At 48.2% G+C, this 11,293-nt stretch overlaps 1 pseudogene; it reads left to right on the top strand.

The window, feature by feature from the left end:
* Window positions 1-228: 228 nt before the first annotated feature.
* LOC136943318 (uncharacterized) lies at window positions 229-1,156 on the top strand (annotated as a pseudogene).
* The last annotated feature ends 10,137 nt before the right edge of the window (window positions 1,157-11,293 follow it).

The following is an 11,293-nucleotide window of genomic DNA, read 5'->3' as shown; positions in this document are numbered from 1 at the left end:
AATGGTCACGCCAATCCATTCTCATCCACTCCGACAACACTGCCGTCGTCTCCTGGATCAACAAAGGCTGATCAGACTCCATCACCGCCATGCCCTTCATCCGTCGCCTCACCTGGCTTTCAGTCACACATCAGTTCATAATCAGAGCCGCTCACATCCCCGGTCACCACAACACCATTGCCGACTCTCTCTCTCATCTCTCCCTGCAGAAATTCAGGCGCTTGGCCCCAAGGTCTGTCCCCCCGTACACTCTCCACCTACTGGACAGCCTGGAAAAGCTTCAGGTCCTTCCACACCATTCACCACCTCACATTCCCCTCATTCAACCAGCTTCATCTCATAGGCTCACGCGCACCTCTCTATCCGCACTTCCACCATCCACACATACCTCAGCGGCATCAACTTCTTCTGCAAGTTGCTCTCCGGTTCCCCCTGCACAGCCATCTCCAATAGCCAGACCTCCCTTCTCATGAAGGGTCTGAAGCGCCTGGAACCCCGCTCTCCCTCTGCACGACTCCCCCTCACCGCCGACCTACTAGCCGCCTGCATCACCACACTGCAGTCTGGCTACTCCTCCCCTTCCACTGACTCCACCCTGGAGGCTATGTTCCTCCTGGCTTTCTTCGGCTTTCTTCGGTGCTCCGAATTCACGTCCACCTCCTCCACTTTCGACCCTTCTGCTCACCCATGCGTCTCTGACATCACCCTACACTCCCCCGACACACTCATTTTCTCTCTGAAACGCAGCAAGACCAATCAGAGCGGGCCCGCAGTCCCCATCTTCCTATTCCGCCTCAATTCTCCTCTCAGCCCCTTCGAGTCTCTACAGAAACTCATTCACTCCAAATCCGGCAGCCACACCCTCCCATCCAGCCCACTATTCATCACGGAATCAGGACTCGTTGCCTCCCGGTTCTGGTTCCACCATCATCTCCGCCTCATCCTCACCAAATCAGGCATAGACCCCACACACTATTCCGCACATTCCTTCAGAATCGGCGCCGCCTCCTCTGCTTCCAGCCAGGGCGTCGCTGACCACACTATCCAGCTTCTGGGTCGCTGGTCCTCTCAGGCATACCGCCTATACGTCAGGACCAACCTCCCCGATCTCCACCACACTCAAGCGCTCATCAGCCTCGCAGCAGCCCGTAGGTGAGTGTTCCTTTGGGGATCCGGTTGAGCCGCTGCTCGGCCGTGACCCATAAGGACTCTCCGCCACACCCCGAGTCCATACCCGGTACCTATTCATGAACCATCCACATCACCTCCCTGGTAACTATACATGCACCATCCACATCACTTCCACCATCTCTGCATCCCCTAATCACACTCTCATCCTCCCAGGAACCCAGGCCCGGCTCTGCTACCGGCCTCCATCAGCACCAGGCTCGGCCCTGCTACCAGCCTCCACCAACCGCCTCAGGCTCGGCTCTGCTACCAGCCTCCACCAACCGCTCAAGGCTCGGCTCTGCTACCAGGCTCGGCTCTGCTACCAGCCTGCGACACCCTGCATTAGGCTTGGCTCTGCTACCAGCCTCAGGCTTGGCTCTGCTACCAGCCTGTACCACAACGCATTAGGCTTGGCTTTGCTACCAGCCCAAGTTCAATAAAAGCTATCTATTCAATCGATGGTGTGATTACTGAACTCGTGAATTACTGTTATATGTTGTTTTATATGGCATCATGGTCCTGGGGGAATAGGTTTAGTGTTTATTTTGTATTTATTTAGCTGTTTTATTATATGTTAGCTTGTCATAGGTGTACACTTGTTCTGAGTACTTATATGTCATGTTATGCCAGGTTGCTTTGCGTTGTCTTGTCCTAAGAATTTCAGTGCACAGCCTGACCCTGTGTTGGTCTGTGCATCTGACATTAAAAGACTTGAACTTGAAACTCTGTTTTGTTTTTATTATGTACAACCATATGCAATTGAAAATGACAATAAAATACACTTGACTTGAAGATTAGCCTAACAACAGTTGTATATTGCCACCAACTAAGTTTGCGCATTTGCGCACAATACTGAGGCAACGCAATCGCAGTGCAAGGGAAGTTCACAAAGCTCCAAGCCAGACAGACAGCCAGCCAGCCTGATATAACTGCATTTATTTGTCTCTGCACCAATTGTTATATCATAGAGTATTGCAATTGTGACCACCAACTTCATACTAATAGCTAACTAGCTAACCAACATTGTATTTGATAGTAGCCTAGCTTGCACGAGCATCCTAAGACCTACTTTACTTACGTATTAGATGTTACAATTGTTGTCGTAATTTCCCATCGGAGATTCAAGCAAGCAGACTTTAATTTGGGAAAACCAGACGCTGATTGAGCCAAACCAGGCGTTAATTTTGTGTGGTTTGATAGACTCGTCTCAAAAAAGCACGCGTTTATTTAGACGCGTGCTTTGTGACACGTTAAAAGCATATGGAACGCCGACAGGGTCAAATGTACTCGTAATTTAAACGCGTATTTTTTGATTGGACACCCGTTTAGGAAGCGCCTGCATCTGTTTCATAAGCGGCTGCAGCCGTAAATGTGCAGGCGAAAGTTACACATGAATGTACGCGTTAGTTAACGCTTGCAGGCGTTAAATAAACGCCTGTATATTTACACTTGCAATTACAAGCGTTAAATAAACGCCTGTATATTTACACGTGCAATTGCAGGCGTTAAATAAACGCCTTTATATTTACACGTGCAATTGCAGGCGTTAAATAAACGCCACATGCAAATCACTGCCCACAATTTCCCTAGCTCCTCCTGCAGTTATCTGGGCTAGTGTGATTTGATTCTTCCCTGTATATTCAAGTACCAGCTCCTCCCCACTGTAGAAGCGGAAGATTTCAAAACAAGTTTAGCCCAGCACACAGAAGTTTGAAGTTTGAATCCTAATAATAGGAATACTAACAAAAACAATAGGTTCCCTCCTACCGGAGGAACCTTAATAATAAGAACACTAACAAAAACAATAGGTTTCCTCCTGACGGAGGAATCCCAATAAAGCTTAGCCTACAATACTTTATTGAACAATAAAAATGGAATTCAATGTATATCATAGGAGCAATTCATGTTGGTAACAGTTTTGTTTATAAACATGTTTTAAAGCTCGAAATGGTGTCGCACTTTACCTGAACAGTGCTGTCCCACATCTGACATGTTCAGTTAATGTTGGACAGTGACATAAAACGTTTTTTAAATAAAAACAAAGCATTATTAAAATATTATTTTGGTGTGTTTCAACCAATGGTTAACTTCACTTCATTATCATCCAGGAGTACAGTTTGTTAGCTAATTTATATTCCATTGACGCCTTATCAATGAGAGATAGAGGCTGTTCAAACCGAAGAACGCTACGAACATTCTTGAGAAGAACGTTCTTGCCAAGTGTCTTGCAAGAACGGTCTTGCAACACCGCGAGAACGGAGAACAATTTGAGATGTGTTTGGGCGGATCAAGAACGCTTCCGGGTATTTTGGGAGTTCTTGGTGACTTGTGTTCTTTGGATTGGAACCATACTTGGGCAATGAAAGATGACGTCATACGAGTTCGCAAGAACGGAAAAAGGATGGATTGATTGATGGATTGATAAACAACCAATGTTTAGTGGGAAGAAGTGTTGTAATAACAATTCAAGATTGTTTGTTGGTTTTACACATATCAAATCATTAGGCCTACAATGCTTATTTGTCCCACTTTACCTGATGTCCAACATTACCTGAACTCCCCCTACAACAATATGAAAAATAACAAATTACATTAAACGATTCAAGAATTAGCAATTTGATTCAATTAGATAACCAGAAAACCCTTATTTTGTTACAAATATAGAAAATAGGATTACAGTATCAAGTATTAACATCATTTCTTTTTACATGTACAAAATCCACACCGACTAGTAACACTGCCTTGTTACCATAGCGACCACACAAGCTAGACTTATTTATGCTCAAATAAGATGGAAAAGTCTCTGAAGCACGCGTACGCAGTGGCGTCTTTATATGTAAAAAATTGGTGGGGCACAAACCATTTCGAAATATAGGATACATACCATTAAAGCTACAAAACTCCCTCTTGCTACTGATGTGTTTATTTAACACATCAACAAACAGCGTGGCTCCACAAAACACTTTTAACGACAGAGCAGCTTGCTTCTACCAGGTGTTGTAGTAGCCTACACAGGCCTACTTGAGAGACCTTCTTGTGTAATTGCTCTCCTTCTCTCACACACACGTAAAATTACCACTGTCACATTTGCAAACCTAAATTAGGAATTTACATTTAGCAGACGCTCTTATCCAGAGCGATTTACAGTAAGTACAGGGACATTCCCCCGAGGCAAGTAGGGTGAAGTGCCTTGCCCAAGGACACAACGTCAGTTGGCATGACCGGGAAACGAACTGGCAACCTTCGGATTACTAGCCCGATTCCCTCACCGCTCAGCCACCTGACCTGGTTGCAGGAATGCAACCAAGCTCAGAACTAATTTGCCTACAGGGCCATACCTGAACAGCAATGAGCTCAACACCACTGACAGCCCCAACAAAGCGGAAATGTTTTGACTAAAGGTTCAATAAACACTAAAATAACTAAATAGACTAAATCTGTCTATTAGTTGATGTGTCAGGCTTCACAGGGTTAAGCATCTGGGGGCTTGTTTCAATAACTATATGGGGCCCTACCCACATAAAACATAATAGAGCAGAAAGCAAAAAGATTCCTGTTGGTTTGCATCAATGGTTTATTATTTAATTATGTGCACTTTCATCTTCATGAACAGGCAACTAAACATAGAAATAATCCAACCTTATTTGATTAAAACGATATACATACAGCGTTTTATGTTGGAATAAGCCTCGCCCTTTCGGTAACTTCACTGCTTAGCTTATTGATTAACGCAGTATATTTTCAGCTGTCTGGGCTGACTCAAACATCCCCTCAACTTGAATTATTTAACAAAAGCAAAGAAGAAAAAGTGTCTGACTGACACTGAACCGAACTTAGACTACTGGTATCATAAATAGCAACGATGAGGAAACTAACATCGGGTCAAGCGAACCATTCCTAAGTACCGTTGTACTCCCGGAACAAGTGCGTCTTGAGCCTTTTCTTGAAGGTGGGGAGACAGTCAGTGTCTCTGATGGAGGTGGGGAGTTGGTTCCACCACTGGGGGGCCAGACAGGAGAAGAGCTTGTGTTGGGACCGGGCGCTCTTGAGCGGTGGGACCACCAGGCGGTTGTCTGAAGAAGACCGTAGGTGGCGGGTGGGGGTGTAAGGCTGCAGGAGAGACTTGATGTAGTCGGGTGCAGTCCCGTTCACTGCTCGGAAGGTCAGTACCAGGGTCTTGAATCTGATGCGGGCCGTGATGGGTAGCCAGTGAAAGGAGATGAGGAGCGGGGTAATATGGGAGCGTCTGGGTAGATTGTAGACCAGGCGGGCCACTGCGTTCTGAATCCTCTGGAGAGGGCGGGTTGCGCATGCTGGGAGACCGGCGAGCAGCGAGTTGCAGTAGTCCAACTTGGAGAGGACAAGTGCTTGGACTAGCAGCTGGGTGGAGTGCTCAGACAGGTATCTCCTGATCTTCCGGATGTTGTAGAGGGTGAATCTACACGACTGGGAGACTGCAGCAATGTGAGCTGTGAGGGAGAGCTTGTCATCCATGGTAACCCCAAGGTTCCTGGCAGAGGATGAAGGGGTCACCGTCGCAGATCCCAGGGTGATTGAGAGATCGTGGGAGATGGAGGGTTTAGCCGGGATGATGAGAAGCTTTGTTTTGGCGAGGTTCAGCTGGAGGTGGTGCTCGGTCATCCAGGCGGAGATGTCTGTGAGGCAGGCCTCAATCCTAGCTGAGATCCCCGGATCGGTCGGGGGGAACGACAGGTACAGCTGTGTGTGTCGTCAGCGTAGCAGTGGTAGGAGAAGCCATGGGAGGTGATGATTGGTCCAAGTGAGGTGGTGTACAGAGAAAAGAGGAGCGGTCCAAAGACGGAGCCCTGTGGGACACCAGTGGAGAGCTGACGAGGGCCTGACAGTTTGCCTCCCCAGGAGACCTGGTAGGATCTTCCCGACAGGTAGGATGAGATCCACTGGAGTGCAGTGCCAGTGATGCCCATCTCAGAAAGTCTGGCGAGCAGGATCTGGTGGTTAACCGTATCAAACACTGCAGAAAGATCCAGCAGAATGATGACGGATGGCCTTGAAGCCGCTCTGGCAGACTGGAGGGCAGTGGTGACTGACAGGAGGGCAGTCTCTGTGGAGTGGCCAGTCTTGAAGCCCGATTGGTTGGGGTCAAGCAGGTTGTTCTGAGAGAGAAAGTTTGACAGTTGGTTAGATACAGCACGTTCAATTGTTTTTGAAAAGAAGGGTAACAGTGATACTGGTCTGTAGTTCTGGAGGACGGCAGGGTTAAGGGAGGGTTTTTTGAGTAGAGGGGTAACTCTGGCCTGTTTGAAGGCAGAGGGGAAGGTGCCGGAGGTAAGAGAGGAGTTTAGGACATGGAGAAAAAAAGTTATGATGGAGGGGGAGATGGTTTGAAAGAGAGGGGAGGGGACAGGATCAAGGGGACAGGAGGTGGGGCGATGAGAGAGAATGAGCTCAGAGATCTCTGCCTTGGACAGGGGAGAGAAAGAGTTTAGACATTTAGTTGGGTCAGTCAAGGAGGGTGAGAGGGTAGGAAAGGTGGGTTTAGGGAACCGACTGCTAATGTCGGCGACTTTTTTCTCAAAGAAGGAGGAGAAGTCGTCTGCTGTCAGGGAGTGCAGATAAAGCACTCCAATGTGTTCATGCTTCAGTTTTTGTGTTTCAGCAATACTAATGGGGGATTTAGCTATAATATATGATACTTCTAAGTACCACCTTTCATTAGAGATAACAATTATGTAACATAATACCTTTTTATCCTAAGTATTTGACCTTGGTTACAAAGGGTCATTTTGGAGTCTCCAAAAGAGAATGCCTGGATGTACTCTTATAAAAACGTGTCAAATATGAATATATTGTGGTATGTTTGACTTTTGATTTGAATTGGGTAAGGTTTCAAGCTGTTGTCCAATTCTGTCTTCCAGCTAATACCTACCACCTACAGGCCTCTGTTTTCAAAACAAAATCTAGGCGGAAATAGATACGTTCACTTTCCTTGTGTTCAAGCTTCTATTACTCAACACCAGTAGGACTGACAAGGGGTCCTGACAACAGGGGAAATAACTTCAGAGTGTCACCTTTCAAAACAGACCACAGTCATGCATGTACCCCAAATGGTTCAAGAACAGATTTCAATTTACTTTGGGTATGCTGTATAGACGTTTTCAGGCACATTTAACAGGAGTCTTAAGAGGTTTTAAGTAAGTGCAGAGCTAAAGTTGACCATATTTCAGATGTAACTGTAATCTTTCTTTTTCCAAACCCATCCCATCATCTTCCGCTTATCCGGGGGTCGGGTCGCGGGGGCAGCAACCTAAGCACGGAAGCCCAGACTTCCCTCTCCCCAGCCACTTCCACCAGCTCTTCCTAGGGACCCCGAGGCGTTCCCAGGCCAGCCGAGAGACATAGTCCCTCCAGCGTGTCCTGGGTCTTCCCCGGGGCCTTTTCCCAGTGGGACGTGCTCAGAACACCTCACCAGGGAGGCGTCCAGGAGGCATCCTTATCAGATGCCCGAGCCACCTCAACTGGCCCCTCTCTACGCGGAGGAGCAGCGGTTCTACTCTGAGCCCCTCCCGGATGACCGAGCTTCTCACCCTATCTCTAAGGGAGAGCCCGGACACCCTGCGGAGAAAACTCATTTTGGCCGCTTGTATTCGCGATCTCGTTCTTTCGGTCACTACCCACAGTTCGTGACCATAGGTGAGGGTAGGAACGTAGATCGACTGGAAAATAGAGAGCTTCGCCTTTCGACTCAGCTCCTTCTTCACCACGACGGAACGATGCAGAGCCCGCATCACTGCGGACCCCAGTGGCGGTTCTACATTGAATTACACCCAGGGCGAGACACCCTTCGCCCCCCCCCCCCCCCCCCAAACACCAAACATAATGGGAGGGTTACATAAACATGCCCTTACACGCTAAATGTCTGTTATTACATGCTATATTAATATAACTTTTAGGGAGGAACACTTTTAGTTATGACGTTAAACTATACTTGTAATATAAATATATATATAATATATATATAATATATATAATAAATATAGTTGTAGCAAATAGCAAATGTTCGTCTTTGAAACTACCTACAGATTTGAAAATTCCGTTGGCTAATTACAGGGCCTAACCTAAATAATGAAAATAAATAATAACTGAACTTGTAACAGTTTGGTTGCAAAGCACACTATTATGGTGAAATGTTATCTCGTGTTTGTTGAGTTAAAACCAAAATATTGTTGTTGCATAGCAAGCATAGCAAAAAGGCTAACAAACGTAAGAGTTAGCCTATACCCACCGCCCTTCATTCATGAAATGGATACCATAATAATCATACAGAGACATATTTGCATACCTTTATCTTCTTCTCGTTTCTCCTCTTCTTCTTTTCTTTTTTTTCGAAATTGGGCACCTGATGGCTTACTTGACCTTTTCCTGTCCATCTTCTTTGGCACTCAACAGTCAACAGATTTCCCATCCCCCCAACACTGTCACTCACGACCAGAAGTCAAGACTAAACCAATTCACAATTGTTTTGTGTTACATATTTTTATTAGCCATTTCACACAATAAAAAAAATTAAAAATGTGCAGGAACTTTAGGCCTATATTTATAATATTAAGAATGAAATGTGTGTTATTTGGAAGAAAGTCGAGGTGCAACTGACTTTAGCCCACTAATTTAGAGTATTGCACTATACAGTGGACCCCCCCCCCCCCCCCTTGTCCGTTCCATTTTGGAGACCCAGTCAGGTGAGCTGTCTGTCCCCCTCCCCTTTTTTAATCAGCTTCTGTGTACGGCACCTTCTCAGCAAGCAGGGGTGCCTGCAGCTGCCTGAAGGGGGCGCCAATTTGCCAATTCCCCACACAGTGAAATGATAGAAAAGAGAAAACCGCTTCGCGGCGCAGATTTTTATTTATTTATTTTATGCTTGTGCGCCCCCCACGTGACATGAAAAAATGCCGCCCCGGGTGGCTGCCCGGTCCGCCCGTGCCTAAAACAGCCCCTGGCGGACGCCGCACCGATCCGCCTGTCGATCTCACGCTCCATCCTTCCCTCACTCGTGAACAAGACCCCGAGATACTTGAACTCCTCCGCTTGGGACAAGATCTCCTCCCCGACCCGGAGATTGCACTCCACCCATTTCCGGTCGATAACCATGGCCTCAGATTTGGAGGTGCTGATTCCCATCCCAGCCGCTTCGCATTCGGTTGTGAACCGCTCCAGTGAGAGCTGAAGGTCACGGCCCGATGAAGCCAACAGGACCACATCATCTGTAAAAAGCAGCGACCCGATCCTGAGGTCACCGAACCGGACCCCCTCAACGCCCTGGCTGCGCCTAGAAATTCTGTCCAGATAAGTTATGAAAAGAATCGGTGACAAAGGGCAGCCCTGCTGGAGTCCAACCCTCACCGGGAATAAGTTCGACTTACTACCGGCAATGCGGACCAAACTTTGGCACCGGTCGTACAGGGACCGAACAGCCCCGATCAGGGAGTCCGGTACCCCGTACTCCCGGAGCACCCCCTACATGAGCCCCCGAGGGACACGGTCGAACGCCTTTCCAAATCCACAAAACATGTGTAGACTGGTTGGGCGAACTCCCATGCACCCTCCAGAACCCTGCCGAGGGTATAGAGCTGGTCCACAGTTCCACGGCCAGGACGAAAACCACATTGCTCCTCCTGAATCTGAGGTTCGACAATCCGACGGACCCTCCTCTCCAGAACCCCTGAATAGACTTTCCCAGGGAGGCTGAGGAGTGTGATCCCCCTAAAGTTGGAGCACACCCTCCGGTCCCCCTTTTTAAAGAGGGGAACCACCACCCCGGTCTGCCAGTCCAGAGGCACTGTCCCCGATGTCCACGCGATGTTGCAGAGTCGTGTCAACCAAGACAGCCCTACAACATCCAGAGCCAGACACCGGTCTGGCCTGGCAGGCCCAAACGTAATGTGAGGGTCTGCTGGGAACGGCTGGCGGAATCCCCTGTCAGAAGGAGCTTCAACTCCCACCTCCGGGAGAGCTTCGATCATGTCTCAGGGGAGGCCGGGGACATTGAGTCCGAATGGGCCATGTTCCGGGCCTCCATTGTTGAGGCGGCTGACCGGAGTTGCGGACGCAAGGCGGTCGGTGCATGTCGCGGCGGTAAACCTCGGACCCGGTGGTGGACGCCGGAGGTGAGGGAAGCCGTCAAGCTGAAGAAGGAGGCCTATCGGACTTTGTTGGCTGGTAGGACTCCAGAGGCAGCTGATGTGTACCGGCAGGCCAAGCGGAATGCGGCTTTGGCGGTCGCGGAGGCAAAAACCCAGGCGTGGGAGGAGTTCGGTGAGGCCATGGAGAATGACTTCTGAATGGCTTCGAAAAGGTTCTGGACCACCATCCGGCGACTCAGGAGGGGGAAGCAGTGCACTGTCAACGCTGTATATGATGGGGATAGTGCGCTGCTGACCTCGATGGGGGACATCCTGGATTGGTGGAAGGAATACTTTGAAGACCTCCTTAATCCCACCAACACGCGTTCCAACGTGGAGGCAGAGTCTGGGGACATTGGGGGGGGCCCTTCTATCTCTGGGGCTGAGGTTTGCCGAGGTGGATGAGGTCCGCCCGGAGTTCCTTTTCCAAACCCATGTGCAATAAATGCCTGTATTATTGTTTCTCTGCCACCTGCTTTTTTCCTGAGATCTATGAATGCTGTCTGTCCTTTCTTTCGGCGCCCCATCATCAATGTAACTTTAGCAGTTACAAATTACTCTTATTTCATTTTAAACAGGAACATCTATGGAAAATATGTTGTGTAGAGAAAATAAACAATTATGCGATCAACAATGAATACAACACACCAGGATGTTCCCAGTCTAGAACAGTAAAACCAGTCAATGATGCCAGTGCAGCTTCACAGAGCAAGAGTCACAGAATATAGATCAAACGAAGGCCTTCTTGAGAAAGTAGTCTTGACAGAAGTCAAAGAGAGTTCTGCCCAGTTCACATTCTGTTTACCTGTCCTCGGGAGACAGGTCTTGTACCCCCCAAGAGAGGGAGGTGTTCAGAAGACCATGGGGAGGGGATGTGGTCAACCTATTAGGGGTCCAGGGCGTTCGTGGTAGCTCAGGATGGGCAACAACCAAAACCAAAAAACTAATCAACACACTGTACCAGC

This window comes from Osmerus mordax, chromosome 5 (genome assembly GCF_038355195.1).
Source record: "Osmerus mordax isolate fOsmMor3 chromosome 5, fOsmMor3.pri, whole genome shotgun sequence".
Lineage (NCBI taxonomy): Eukaryota > Metazoa > Chordata > Actinopteri > Osmeriformes > Osmeridae > Osmerus > Osmerus mordax.
The sequence above is the reverse complement of the archived record's forward strand: the minus strand, read 5'-3'. Positions and strand labels throughout refer to the sequence as shown.